Source organism: Mesocricetus auratus, unplaced genomic scaffold (assembly GCF_017639785.1).
Source record: "Mesocricetus auratus isolate SY011 unplaced genomic scaffold, BCM_Maur_2.0 Super-Scaffold_100015, whole genome shotgun sequence".
In the NCBI taxonomy this organism is placed as follows: Eukaryota; Metazoa; Chordata; class Mammalia; order Rodentia; family Cricetidae; genus Mesocricetus; species Mesocricetus auratus.
In genome coordinates this window covers 39,764,040-39,777,531 of record NW_024429198.1, presented here as the reverse complement: position 1 = coordinate 39,777,531, position 13,492 = coordinate 39,764,040, and positions in this window count along the sequence as shown.

Genomic DNA, 13,492 nt, shown 5'->3' with positions numbered 1-13,492 from the left:
AGTAGTCCAAATTTCACAATGTTTTGCTAAAAGATCTGAAAGTATCACATCATGTCAACTTTCTAGGCAAACTTAATGGTTAAGAAGAAGCAATGCTATTAGACTGTCTTTATGATTTTATCCTTAAACACCAAGGGTAAGTATAATTGGCTGTAGTGTGCCTGCTGGAAGATGTTGGCGTCTCTAATGGGAACACATTTCACAAAGCTTAAAGAGCCTCGACAGAGTCAAATCTCTTTGGAACTCAGCCTTCCCTTAGTTCACTGCAAGAGGGTTCGGCCAGCAGTGCCTTCATTAATGTGGTGTCAAATTGTTTACATTATTAGCCCAGACTGCTCTCTATGGAGCCTGAAAAACTACTTCAGACAAAAACCTTTTTCCTTGTGATTAATATTTTATTAAGCATTAATAAACACAAAAAGAGAATGCCTAAAATGAATATAGTAACATTCATCTCCAAAATTACAGAGGGAAATAATCTTTCTTGACGCAGAGCATACATATACTACTGTAATAGCCATCTCGAAGTTTTCTCTCAGATTTTTTAAAACTGTCTTAATTTCTTTTGAAAGACCATGTATTTTATTAACTAATTGGAAAAAGTGATTCAATTTAAATTTTCTTAAATTCAGAGTCTTAAGTGTTTCTGTGTTTTTAAAATGTGTGTTTAGGTTCATGTGTTCATTGTATCTTTACCCATATGTAGCAGAAGACTAGGCTGCAGTCACAGAGTTTCAGGGAACACATAAGGGGCCACATTTACAGGGTTACCAAGGAGCTTCTGACATTTTTCTTTGGACACTTAATGATCACAAAGTAATTATTCACATTTGCAGCATAATGATTCATAGTTTCATATCCTGGGTGTTTTTTCCAGGCTATAGACATTTGAATAATTTGCATGAAATTTAAATTGCCATTTCTGTAATGATAGCTCTCATTTATTGTGAAAAACTGCAATCGTCTTTGTGGAGACACTTTGCAATTAAACTTCACAAGGAAGATCTATAGGGTATAAACACTCTGGTCCTTGTTTTACAAAATAAATTACACAGCGTAAGTAGAACAAGTCATTTATATGATTTCTGGTGGTGTGGAATTCAGGTCTGGCTGACTCCCTGGCCTTGGTCTTCACCTCCAAGGCTAAGCTGTTTAAAGTGAAACCAAGTGAGTATCTTTCATTTATCAGCCTGTGCCTTCTAATGACATCTTAATTGTTTTCCTACTAAACTACTTGAAGTTATGAATATACGAACTCTTTGTAGATTAGGATCATTCTATACCCTAGCTCATAGAAAAACTCACTATAATTGGCGAGATAATTGGAACTATTGTAACAGTGTCTACTGCGTGGCTTGTGATGGATACCAGAGACCCTGACCTTGTGCACTCTCATCATCTGCTTTCAGACAGTTACTAAGCCCATAAGTCCGTGAGCTTCAGCTTTAATAATAGGGCTTCTCTTAGCTCGTGCAGCCTGTTGCAGCACATTTTCCTTATCGTGAAGATAAACATAGTCATGTGGAATCCTTATCTACTAGGAACATTCTGAGCTACAGAATCTGGGTTAGAACAACTAATCTCAAAAGAGAAAAGGTGGGGAGGGGGAAAGAGATGAGAGTGAAATATGTCTAAAATCTCAATTTGTAAGGGTGGTCTACAGACCTGAGTTCTCTGAAGCAGAACACTGTAGTGACAGACAGACAGACAGACAGACAGACTGAAGCATGCTCCATCATCAATTTGCAAGTCTATTTATGGTTACTTCTCAGCTATCCTTAAGGCTAACTCTTTATCTGTGAGCCAGTTTAGTCTATGTTTTCGATTAAGGTCATCTTGGGTCTGTTCAGAAGTTTGATTTATTTCATGACAATCTGTGCTAGAATTAAGTGGTTCCTGCATCTCCATCTGCTCAACTCATTATACTCAGGTGTTCAACTCTTCAAAATGGTCAGCTCTGGCTTGATATTGCTTGTACTTCTTACATGAATAAATGATGTGTCTGGGGCTTTAAACATCTTACACACCCAACATTCCTTACTACAGCCTGCTGGATGATCATGATAGTCTACCCTTTCCTTGTTGTATGTTATATATAAATGATGATTTATAAGTAATGGACCTAACCAAAAAGACTTCCACGATATAGCCATGCATTCTCTAAAATTACATTTCAGTCCTTTGAACTTAGTCTCCCAGGAAGCAGCTGCCTGCTCATACTAGATAGTTATATGCAATGGAATTTACTTCCTTTAATATTTGTGTTTTAGGATTTTTTTTCAAAATCCCTAAGGAGGACGTTTAAAAGAGCAATTTCTTTTCCTAAATTAAATAACTGGCATCTTCCAAGAGGGATATTATGAGATAACTTCAATATATCTAGTAAGAATAATTTTTTGTTATTTCATTTAGTCTATTACATACGGAGTAACTCTTGGCAGTTATAACTTTGAAATAATTTAAAATTTTTTGAACTTTTTTCCTAAGTAGATGGAAAGAAAGTTTCTGATAAGTAGTTGTTGCTTCTAATGTGATTTCTGTGAATATATGTTTATTCTGATTTTGCATTTCTCCCTGTAAATGAGCTGATAAGACAAATTGTGTTTACTCTTTATTTCATGTCATAACTATTTTTCTTTAAGAAAGTAATTCATAGATCCAGTGAGATTTCTCAGAAAGTAACAGCACTTTCTGTCATGCCTAATAATATGAGTTCAGTTCCCAGAACTAGTTCCTGTTAGTCGACCTGTCCTCCACTTTTGTGGGTTAACCTGCACGGGCACCCCTTGAGGGAGGGGGTAAGAAGACCTCAGCACCAAGACACAGGCACTGGGAACTGAGTGAGTAGCAGAGCATCCTTCAGACTCATTTATTAAGGAAGTTAGGTCTACTTTATAACCCCTCCCAAGGTCCCATTGACTCAGGCAGTCGACTCTGCTGTGTTGTCTTTTCCTCAATGGTGTTTCTGGTCAGGTGTCTCTTCATCAGTGGCTCAGGGAGGATGTACCTGCCACGCATCCTCATGAGGCTTGGGCACCTGAGTAGGGCAACTGTGGCTTGGGTAAGCTAGCTGGCAGCTTCTCCTACACTCCACATACGTGCTATGCAGTATGTTGTGGGAAAACTACAAATTGAAAAGTATTTTGCAGAGTATCTTCTGGCATCTTGTTTGGTAAATAAAATATCGTACTCTCAAACATGATGTATCTTATGGTGTTTTCCTTAACAATGGAGATAACTTATGAATGCAAATACACACTTGACAAGTCCATGGGGAAAAATGAATGTTTTTTAATGGTTCGACCCTTATGAAGAGTAGAGCAGGTCTTGCAACTGTTTTTGGAAGTAATGGTGTTCATGTAACTTTATGGTCAAGGGTATCAATAAGAATGTCAGCTTCAGTGAAGTATAGGCTATTCTGTAGAGGGTAGTTGGATGTTTTATGTTGTTTTAGTTGGTTCTCTATGCTTTCCTATTTGGGAAGATGGGCAGTTTCTCCAATGGACTGGGTAAATATAAATTTGTAAATATATACAGCATATTATTCAAGGTATCTTATTCCAAAGAAAGAGTAATTGCTCTGTTAATATTTTATAGCTTCATGCTAATGAGGAGATTCTTCAACCAGCAAGAGAGCAATTTAGCCAACAAAGTAGAAGTAACTTTGTAAGGAAAAAAATGAACCCTGAAATCTTTGCAGGAATGTTTTGGCTTCACCAATGTTTTCTGCTTCTGCTAATAAGGCATCCCGCTTAGCTATCAATCTGCTTGGCCCTTGCTCTCCCAAGGTTTTATTTTAAAACTTGAAATCTTCCTTAGTTAGAGGAATAGATGGGACGAGGCAAAGGAACATTAAAGGAAGCAGCACAAATGAACTCTGTTAGCAATGATCAAAAGCAGAATGTGAAAAAAAAATATTAGCAGGAAGAGATAGACCAACTTCCTTAACTCAAAGTAATGATCCCCCCGCCCTGGATTCCACTAAGGACCTTACCTCAAAGCTCCTACATGTAAAGATTTTTATACTTGTTTTGATTTTAAATTTTTCCTTAAAATGAAGTTTCTGAAATATCTTAACAATGTGGAAAAGACGTTGTTTTAAAACTTAGAATTGATATATATTTTTTAATGGCTGTTTCTCGCTAGCTGGAACACATAGTAAAGAGATTTACGATTGCGGATTCAAATATTTTAAAGCCTGAAATCAAGAGCTTAGAAAATATTCCACTAAATTGTCTTTCCCTAAAACACATTTTTATAAACCTTTGGAATTACATATCTTCATTAACTGAATTAAAATATTTTCATCTCTGTATTCAGTGGTTTATTTACTTACATTTGCCCAGTTTGGTAACACGAGACCCTCACTGTGCACTCCATTTCACTAAATATTTATTTTATCAGATGGGTAATAACCCTGTAGCAATTATTGCTAGTCTTATGAACCATGAATATATCCATCATTGGTTACGCTTAATATGGAACACAAAAGTTACTGTTTTGTCATTGACTTTCATGCTCTAGTCATGACCTTAAAAATAACTGACATAGCATCATTTTACATGACAGAGTCTGATCTTGAAAGGAAACACACACAGAATATTTAGTTCTAATTATCCACTTTATTTGGAATATTTTAACCAAAGTTAGTACAGGAAATCACTAATTATTCTGTGCAAAATTTCATAGAAAAATAACTGAACTTGCCGGGCGTTGGTGGCGCACGCCTTTAATCCCAGCACTCGAGAGGCAGAGGCAGGCGGATCTCTGTGAGTTCGAGGCCAGCCTGGTCTACAAAGTGAGTTCCAGGACAGCCTCCAAAGCTACAGAGAAATCCTGTCTCGAAAAACCAAAAAAAAAAATAATAATAATAACTGAACTTAACAGAAATATTATAATTACTCACAGAATACCAACATGCAGTAACTTCTAGGGTAGTGTAATATATAATAAAGGATATCAATGGTCTGTTACTAAATTAAACTTTTAATCTTTGAAAATTCTTTTTAAATTGGATAATGATTTTAGAGTTACAAAACTTTTCATAAAAGGTGAATTTTTTTGCCAGGAGTTGGTGGCACATGCCTTTAATCCTAGCACTAGGGAGGCAGAGGCAGGCAGATCTCTGTGAGTTCAAGGCCAGCCTGGTCTACAGAGCTAATTCCAGGATAGCCTCCAAAACAATACCGAGAAGCCCTGTTGTGAAAAACAAACAAACAAAAAAAAAGGTGATTTTTTTTTTTGCTCTTGTAAAAGATTTATTTGTGTGCCTGCATGAGTTTCTATGTGGCCCACATGCAAAAGTCCAGGAAAGCCAGAAAAAGGTCTCAGATTTCTTGTCAGTTGTGAATGCCACGTCAGTGGTAAAAACTGAGTTTGGATCCTTTGCAAGAGCAGTTAGTTCTCTTAACCATCTCCAGCCCCCAAATCCCCATAAATGATGTAATTCTCTCCGGATAGAGTGAGACTTTGTGTATGATCCATATAAATTTTGTGTGTGTGTGTGGTTTTTCGAGACTGTGTTTCTCTGTGACTTTGGAGGCTATCCTGGAACTAGCTCTTATAGATCAGACTCATCTCAAACTCACAGAGATCCACCTGCCTCTGCCTCCTGAGTGCTGGGATTAAAGGCATGCACCACCCACCACTTGACATAAAACAATATTTTTAAGGAAATACATTTTCCTGTCAACTTGAGGTTTAAATTTGAATGTACCTCCATATACCTCAATAAAGCTCAAAGGTGTAGTAATACTTTATTATCTTTTAAAACCCAAAAGTTCAGGATAATTACACTTGCTTTATCATTTTCCGAATTTTTCAAATGTCAGAATAAATAAGAATAAGACATAGTCACATAGATCATCTAACCACCAGGGTCAAAAGCTGCAACTAAGCATGATGACCTGAGTTTGATCCCTGGAACATACGGATAAAGAGAGGACTGAATTCTTTGAAGTTATACAGACATGGTAAATAAATTTATAAAAATTTTTAAAAGAGCAGCCAAGCACAAGACAGCCGATGGCTGTGTTTATCATGGTTAATTCATGACATAAGACACCCAACAGAGATTTGTAGTAAATTTTGCAATTGATTTAGTTGTATCTTGAAAAAATATGTTTGTTTTGTAAGTTGTAGGCACTGTGCAATGTTAGATAAGGGAAGTTATCTTTAAGGCATTTTTACAGCGTATATTATAAATAGCATATTTGATCCAATTATTGTAGAAGATTGCATCCTCAACTCCTCCTTCTCCCTATGATCACAATACTCAATAAAGTGCATCCACTAGGCTTAACAGAGTTCTGGTGCCTTGACTTGCTGCTTTATTGTAGAAGTATTCTTGGTAATTACTTCTTTTCATTTCTTTTCTTAGTGAGAGAAGGCTAACAAATGTACATCATGTTTAGAATAGGTTGCAGTTAGCATAACTGTGCCTGGAGTCAGAAGTAGCAAAGGGTGTTCAAAAGTAAGGACCTATGTGTGAAGTGTGTGGCACCTGTTGCCAAGCAGGGCACTGATCTGGCAGACACTGGGAGCTAAGACTTAAGTGTTTGATGGTGACACTGAGTAGAAACCAAACTCTTGACAGGAGTATGGAAATATGTTCTCAATAGAAGGAAACCGTCTAAAATTAGTAAATATCTCACACATCCTCTGTCCCCAGAGTAGTAACACTTTAAGATTGCGGTGATGTTCAGCATCAGTGGCTGCTATCTGTTTATGGATAGTTAACTCTGAGTAGGATGTCCAGTTGTCCCTGAAATTTTTCTTTTAAAAATTTAAAAGCCAGAGATTTAGTGAATTACTGCTTTACATTTATGAGGGTAATATAGCTGAGGGGGACAGTTTTCAGGTTTTATTTGTATAATATTGAAACTCAAGTTGTGTTCATGGTGCTTTCACTCTTTTTATTATTTGAAAACTCAATCATATTTACTCTTGTCAGTACTTAATGTGAAGTGCTTTTTCCTCCATTGTTGACTCTTGCCGAAATTACATTAAATAATTTTGAAAGAGATCGTTGGTCTGTCCAGGCTCTAGGTAGCAAAGGATGTTGTTTGTTTCTTTGAACAAAAAAGGCAGAGGGAAAAGGAGGAGGATGTCTTAGTGAATGGTAATCAATGTATTCTATTCATTACTTGGTTGGAAAGGAGAATGTAAGGAAACTACCATTCCTCCACTCATCCCTTCTTCCTTCCTTCTTTTCTCATGTCTCTGTGAGTAAATACTGAAATATGTACATGACCGCATTTTGTTAGGCTTCTGTTTGAGACCTTTATGAAGAGAAAACAAGTGGAAAGGGTTTAAATTAACCTGCTCAACCAGCAGTAGCAAAATAATTCTGTCTGCACCAAAATTGCTTTTTGCCTTATTTGAAGTGTTAACTCTATGACATCCAGTCAAAACTAACAAATAATAAAAGTCTGAGCATTATGGTACATTCTATAATCTAGTGCTGGGGAATTGTAGGCAGGAGGATAAGGAGGTCGGGGCAGTTGCTATGCTACAACAGTTAGGCCTTCATAAGACCCTGTTTTAAACAAACACATAAACACAATCAGAAATGTGAAAAAAATAAGTAAACCAAAGTAAAGACAGAAAAAAAACCAGATTCAAACGTAAGAGTCAAGGATATCGTGAGATCCATTTTAAATAATCTCCATTAAAAAGTACTATTTTGTTATTTGATAGTTGTTAGCTAAGATGTGCCCAATTTTCCTGAATAGTCTGTTTAAAATTATGAAATATTCACTGTTCAAAGTTGTCACTAGACAGTGTACATGCATATAATCATAGAAGAGGGTATGCATATTATTTAGATTATATTTATTTGAGTCTATGAAAACATTTCAATTCCTTGAAGATCATTTAAATGCCACAAAAAGATGCTCAGTTTTGATTACAAACTTTTCCTTCATCCTTCATAGATTCTGAGCCCCAGCATTAAGTGCACGGAAACTAGAATTGGTGTGTGTTTATAATGCACCAATGTGTGGTAACTCTCAAAGAGTTAACACACAGACACTCTTAAAACAAAATAGAAAGATTCCATCACCAGCAGGTGGCTGTAGGGGGAACATGCCCAAATCATGCAGCCGTGAGCCTTAGTATTCTTGGCTTTTTAAGTACAAAACCTACATCATTTGTTGATACCCTTCAGTGAACAAGAACAGTGTGTGAGAAGCAGAACTACAGAACTAAAGCAAGGTTAGTAAACGTAGGGCCTTTCTCAGTTTCATCCTAGGACCCTTGATCCTCTCTTGCAACCCCAGCCAGTTCCTTTCCAAACTTCACATCTTAGAAAATTGAGTAACTGTGTTTTTGTTTTTACATTTAACAAGAACAAAACCTTTAGCCACCTAAACAGTATCCTGAGGGAATAAATACAACTGTAGATAAATTCCAAGAGCAAGGCCCTCCTTCTCAAACTCCCAGTTTAGTTTAGTCAAAAAGTGTCTTCGGGAGCGTCGCTCTCCTGACACCCCACCCCACTCTTATCTCCATTCATACAGTGAGAAGTGTATGATCTAGTCAAGAAGTGGTGATCTAGTCTTAATGCTAGGACCAGATCATAGTTCTCAATACACGAACGTCCTTTTCTCTGGTGCAGAAAGTCACTGGGAACTGTCCATGGGAACCCTGGGTCCTTCCTGTTGAGTGTCAGGGTTTTGCAGAAGCTCCTAAACTCCTGTACTTCAATCCCAACCCCACACAACTCCCTAAACTCCTGAAGCTTGGGCGTTGCAGGCTGTATCCCAGGTGTCTTTTGACAGGACCTCTCTGGTTGGACAACATACACAGCTGCCACCGTCCTTTCACGCCTGTCATGTCAAAGGTGTGCTGATGGAGCTCTAACAGGCACTTCCCGTGGTTGATGCTGCATCTGAGAACCTGCTGCATCCCTGTTACTTTGGTCACAGCCCACTCTGCAGCTCTGAGAGATGGGCGGGCACCAGCTGCGGAAGTCACTAGATTCTTGTGACTTAGGAGTAGATCTAGTAAGGAAAGCTTCTCTTGGTAGTTCTGAGGCTGCTGCAGCTGCTGTTGCTGACCTCAACAACTCTGCTGCCCCTGTCCTGGAAATAGTTACTGTCCAGCTGCCCCTGTTATCTTTGCCCCTGCTCACCACAAACATAGTGAAAGAGAAGGACGTGGCTTACTGCCTGTGCCACGTCTGACACCAGTACCTCTCAAAATACTGCTCAGATATAGCAGGAGGTGTAAATATCACTAGTCTGAAATTGGAAGATCTCCTTCCAGTGACATCTTGACATCCCAGAGTGACACGATGTCATTTTAATGCCGTGGGCCACAGAGTCATGTGTGCCATCTTGTACACCAGAAGCCTATTAAGAATTCATAGAAAACTAGCAATCAAGGTCTAATGGGCCAATGGGAATAAGTGAAATTATTCCATTCTTGTTGAAAGCTCAGCCAAAGGATGAGAAACTTCTGGGATGGTGGATCTGTGTTCCCAGGTCACAATGCCCAACCAACGAGGGAATAGTCACTCACTGTCCCTTAACTAACCCAAGACAGTTAAGCAACCAATAACCCTTTTCTGTATGCTCTGTGAATAAACAGTATTGGGTTTACTTTTATATCTTTGGAGGTAAGGATTAATTTGTTATTTTATAGTGTTATTTCACTGGAGAAAAATGTTATCAAATAATTCATGAAGTTGAATTCCATTTTCATCACACTTTATAATTTTATAATAATACAAATGTTGGGGTCTGAGATAAAATTCTATGCATAGCAAGGGTGGAAATGAGTATGATGTAGTGTTTACCACTAAAATACATTGACGTTCTTTTGAGACTAGATAATTCTAAATTACTAAAAGTGATTGATTAGCTATACATTATGTAGAAATAAGTGCTATTAAATAAATGTTAAGCTGAAGTGCCATTCTCCCCCTAACAACACAATATTTATGTGGGGTAAAAGTGTTATGAACGCCACTCAAATTACTAGGCTTTACATCATTATCAGGTGTGGTTTATAACACTTTTGCCTTTATTTTTCAATCACAGTATAATAATATAATACACTGTCTTTGTACTCATGGTATTGGGAAACATGAGTTTATGAACCACTGAATTATGGCTAACAATGATTATCGAAAAGATTTAGCTACTAGTTTTGTAGAGTCTCTTTGAAACTTGGCAGTAAAGTCAGGAAAGTGAAATATTTTGTTTGTTTTATATAGATTTTACCTATTGTATGTCACTATTCATCCTCATTCTGTTACTTGTTTTCATTCCATTGGATATTATGCTTTTATCTTTTTGAGTGTTTTGTATATCCTTCTTAATGTTTTGGAATGATTTCCTTATTAGCATAGAGTGTATTGCCCTGTGCTGTGGGGAATCTTTGTTGATAACCAGATTGGATCTGGAATCAACTAAGACAAGCACCTCTGGTTAGGTCTGTAGTAGTATTTCCTGAAAGGAACAAATGTGGGGACATGATTCTCCCAGAGTGGGTGGCACCTTCCCAGCTTTTTTTTTTTTTTTGTATTTTGTATTTTGCCTGCTTGCTTTCTCCTCTAACTGAAGAGTTTAACCACCCTGTTGCTACCTGTACCACTGCTACTGCCATCATTTTCTGGCATCAGAAAGAAGTTCTTTTAGCTTTCCATGGTCTTTAGGAATACACAAGTCCAGCAGCATCAAAATGGTACTAATGAGACATGCAACTTTGTGAACTAACCAGATACTACTTCCGTGCTGCTGCAGCATGATGACAACGATTATTGAACTACATAAACCTTACCCTGTAAACCAATCCAAAAAGTATCTTTTTTTTAATTTTTTCAGTTTGATATTTTTTTAATTTATATTAGAAACAATCTTATTTTACATCAATCCCAGTTTCCTCTACCTCCCAAGCTCCCATGCCTCCCAACAATACCTGCCCCCATTCCCATTCCCCATTCTCTCCCTAGGGAGAATGAGTGGGACCTTCTGTGGGGTATCTTCAAAGTCTGTCACATCATTTGGGGCAACGCCTAGGCTCTCCCCCATGTATTTAGGGTGAAAGAGTATCCCTCCATGGAGGAATGGGCTCCCAATGCCCATTTGTAAACTAGGAATAAATACTGGTTCCAATATAAGAGTCCCCACAGACTGCCCAGGCCTCCTAAATGTCACCCAAGTTCAGGAGGCCTGGTTAGGTCCTATGCTGATTCCCCAGCTGATAACTGACCTGAAAATTTCTACCAGGGAACTCCTACAGCTGATAAAACACCTTCAAGAAAGTGCCAGGATATAAGATTAGCTCAAAACAATCAGTGTCACTACTATATATAGATGATAAATACACTGAGAAAGAATCAGAGAAACATTCAGCCTTTAAAATAGTCACAAACAACATAAAATACCTTGGGGTAACAAAAACCAGAAAGGTGAAAAACCTGTATGACAAAAGGTTTGAGTCTTTAAAGCATGAAATTAAAGAAGATACCAGAAAATGGAAAGATCTCTATCATATATCTCTACAAAGTGTTAATTAAAGCCTAAAAGTCATTCGGGCAAACTGCACACACAAAATATTACAAATGTGAATTCTTTCATTATTTTCTATGTAAATATCATTTGATTGGCTAGCTTTATGGTTTCAGTATATGAAAACTCTTAAAATGCAAATCAAATACTCTGTGTAGTCATTTATGTGCATTCATTGCTATCAAAGTGATGAACTTGGGAACTTTAAAATAAATAATAATAAAGCCTATTTGTTTAAATATTTTTTAGTTTCTTGACATACAAAAAACTATGATCTAACAGTTAAATCTGCTAAAATTGATGGTTTAATAAAACAAACACAACAACAATAAAAACCAAAATGTGGACCAGGGAAGCAGCTGTTCCTCCGGCAGCATCAGGCAAACAGGCCGGCTTCCCGGCCTGCATTCCAGTGCCTGCAGATCACCTGGGAACTGCACAGAGCTCCCAATCCCGGCGGGAGCCAAGCACCCCAGACTCCAGATCTTCTCTCCCACCAACGAGACCAGGAAACCAGAGGAGGCAGGGAGACCAGGGGAGTAGCTGTTCCGGATCAGGTACAACAGGACCCAGCATAGGGTCCAGGGGACCAGGTAGGAGGCTAAGCGCCCCAGATTCCTGTTCTTCTTCCCCACCCACGGGACCAGCATTTGGACAAGGAATAGAAGAACCACCAGATTATTGGACTTGCTAGCACCCACCAAAAGGGAACTCTGGTCCCCAGACCAGTAAGGGGCTCTTTCTGCACCCACTAGAAGAAGAGATTGAAAAGAGACAATACAAAAACACAGTCAGCAACAGAAAAACAAATATGACACCACCAGATTCTAGAGACTCCACACCAGCAAGACCCCAACATTCTACTGCGAACGAAGCAGAAGAGAACGACCTTAAAAGCACTTTCATGAAAATGATAGAGGCCCTAAAAGAGGATATAGGAAAATCCCTCAAAGAAATGGAAGAAAAAAAAACCAAAAAATGCAAGAAATGGAAGAAAAAACAAAGCAAAAAATGCAAGAATTGGAAGAAGAAACATACCAAAAAAGGGAGGAAATGGAAGAAGAAACAAAGCAAAAAATGCAAGAAATGGTAGAAAAAACAAAGCAAAAAATGAAAAAAAATGGAAGAAGAAACAAACCAAAAAAGGCAGGAAATGGAAGAAGAAACCAAGCATAAAATGTGAGAAATGGAACAAAAAGCAAACCAAAAAATGCAAGAAATGGAAGAAAGAACAAACCAAAAAATTCATAAAAGGCAACAAACGGATGAAAAGATAAACAGAAAATTGCAAGAAGCAATGCAAACACTGCAAGGGTTGAAAACTGAAATAGAGACATTAAAAAAAACACAATCTGAAGAAAGGCAGAAAATAGAAAAGCTGGACAAACAGTCAGGCATTATCAATACAAGCATTACCAACAGAATAGAAGAGATGGAAGAGAGAATCTCAAGTGTTGAAGATAAACTAGGAGAAATGGATTTATCAACCAAAGAAAACCTTAAATCCAACAAATCCTTAACACAAAACATCTAGGAAATATGGGACACCATAAAAAGACCAAACCTAAGAATAATAGGTATAGAAGAAGGAGAAGGAATCCACCTCAAAGGGGCAGAAGGCATATTCAACAAAATCATAGAAGAAAACTTTCCCAACCTTAAGAAAGACATGCCAATGAAGGTACAAGAAGCCTACAGAAAACCAAATAGAGTGGACCACAAAAAAAAATCCCCTCGCCACATAATAATCAAGACCCCAAACATACAGAATAAAGAAAGAATATTAAGAGCAGCTAAGGAAAAAGGTCAAGTAACATATAAAGGCAGTCCTATCAGAATTACACCTGATTTCTCCATGGAAACTCTGAAAGCCAGAAGGTCCTGGATAGATATTCTACCTACACTAAGAGACCATGGATGCCAGCCCAGACTACTATACCCGGCAAAGCTCTCAATCACTATAGACGGAGAAAACA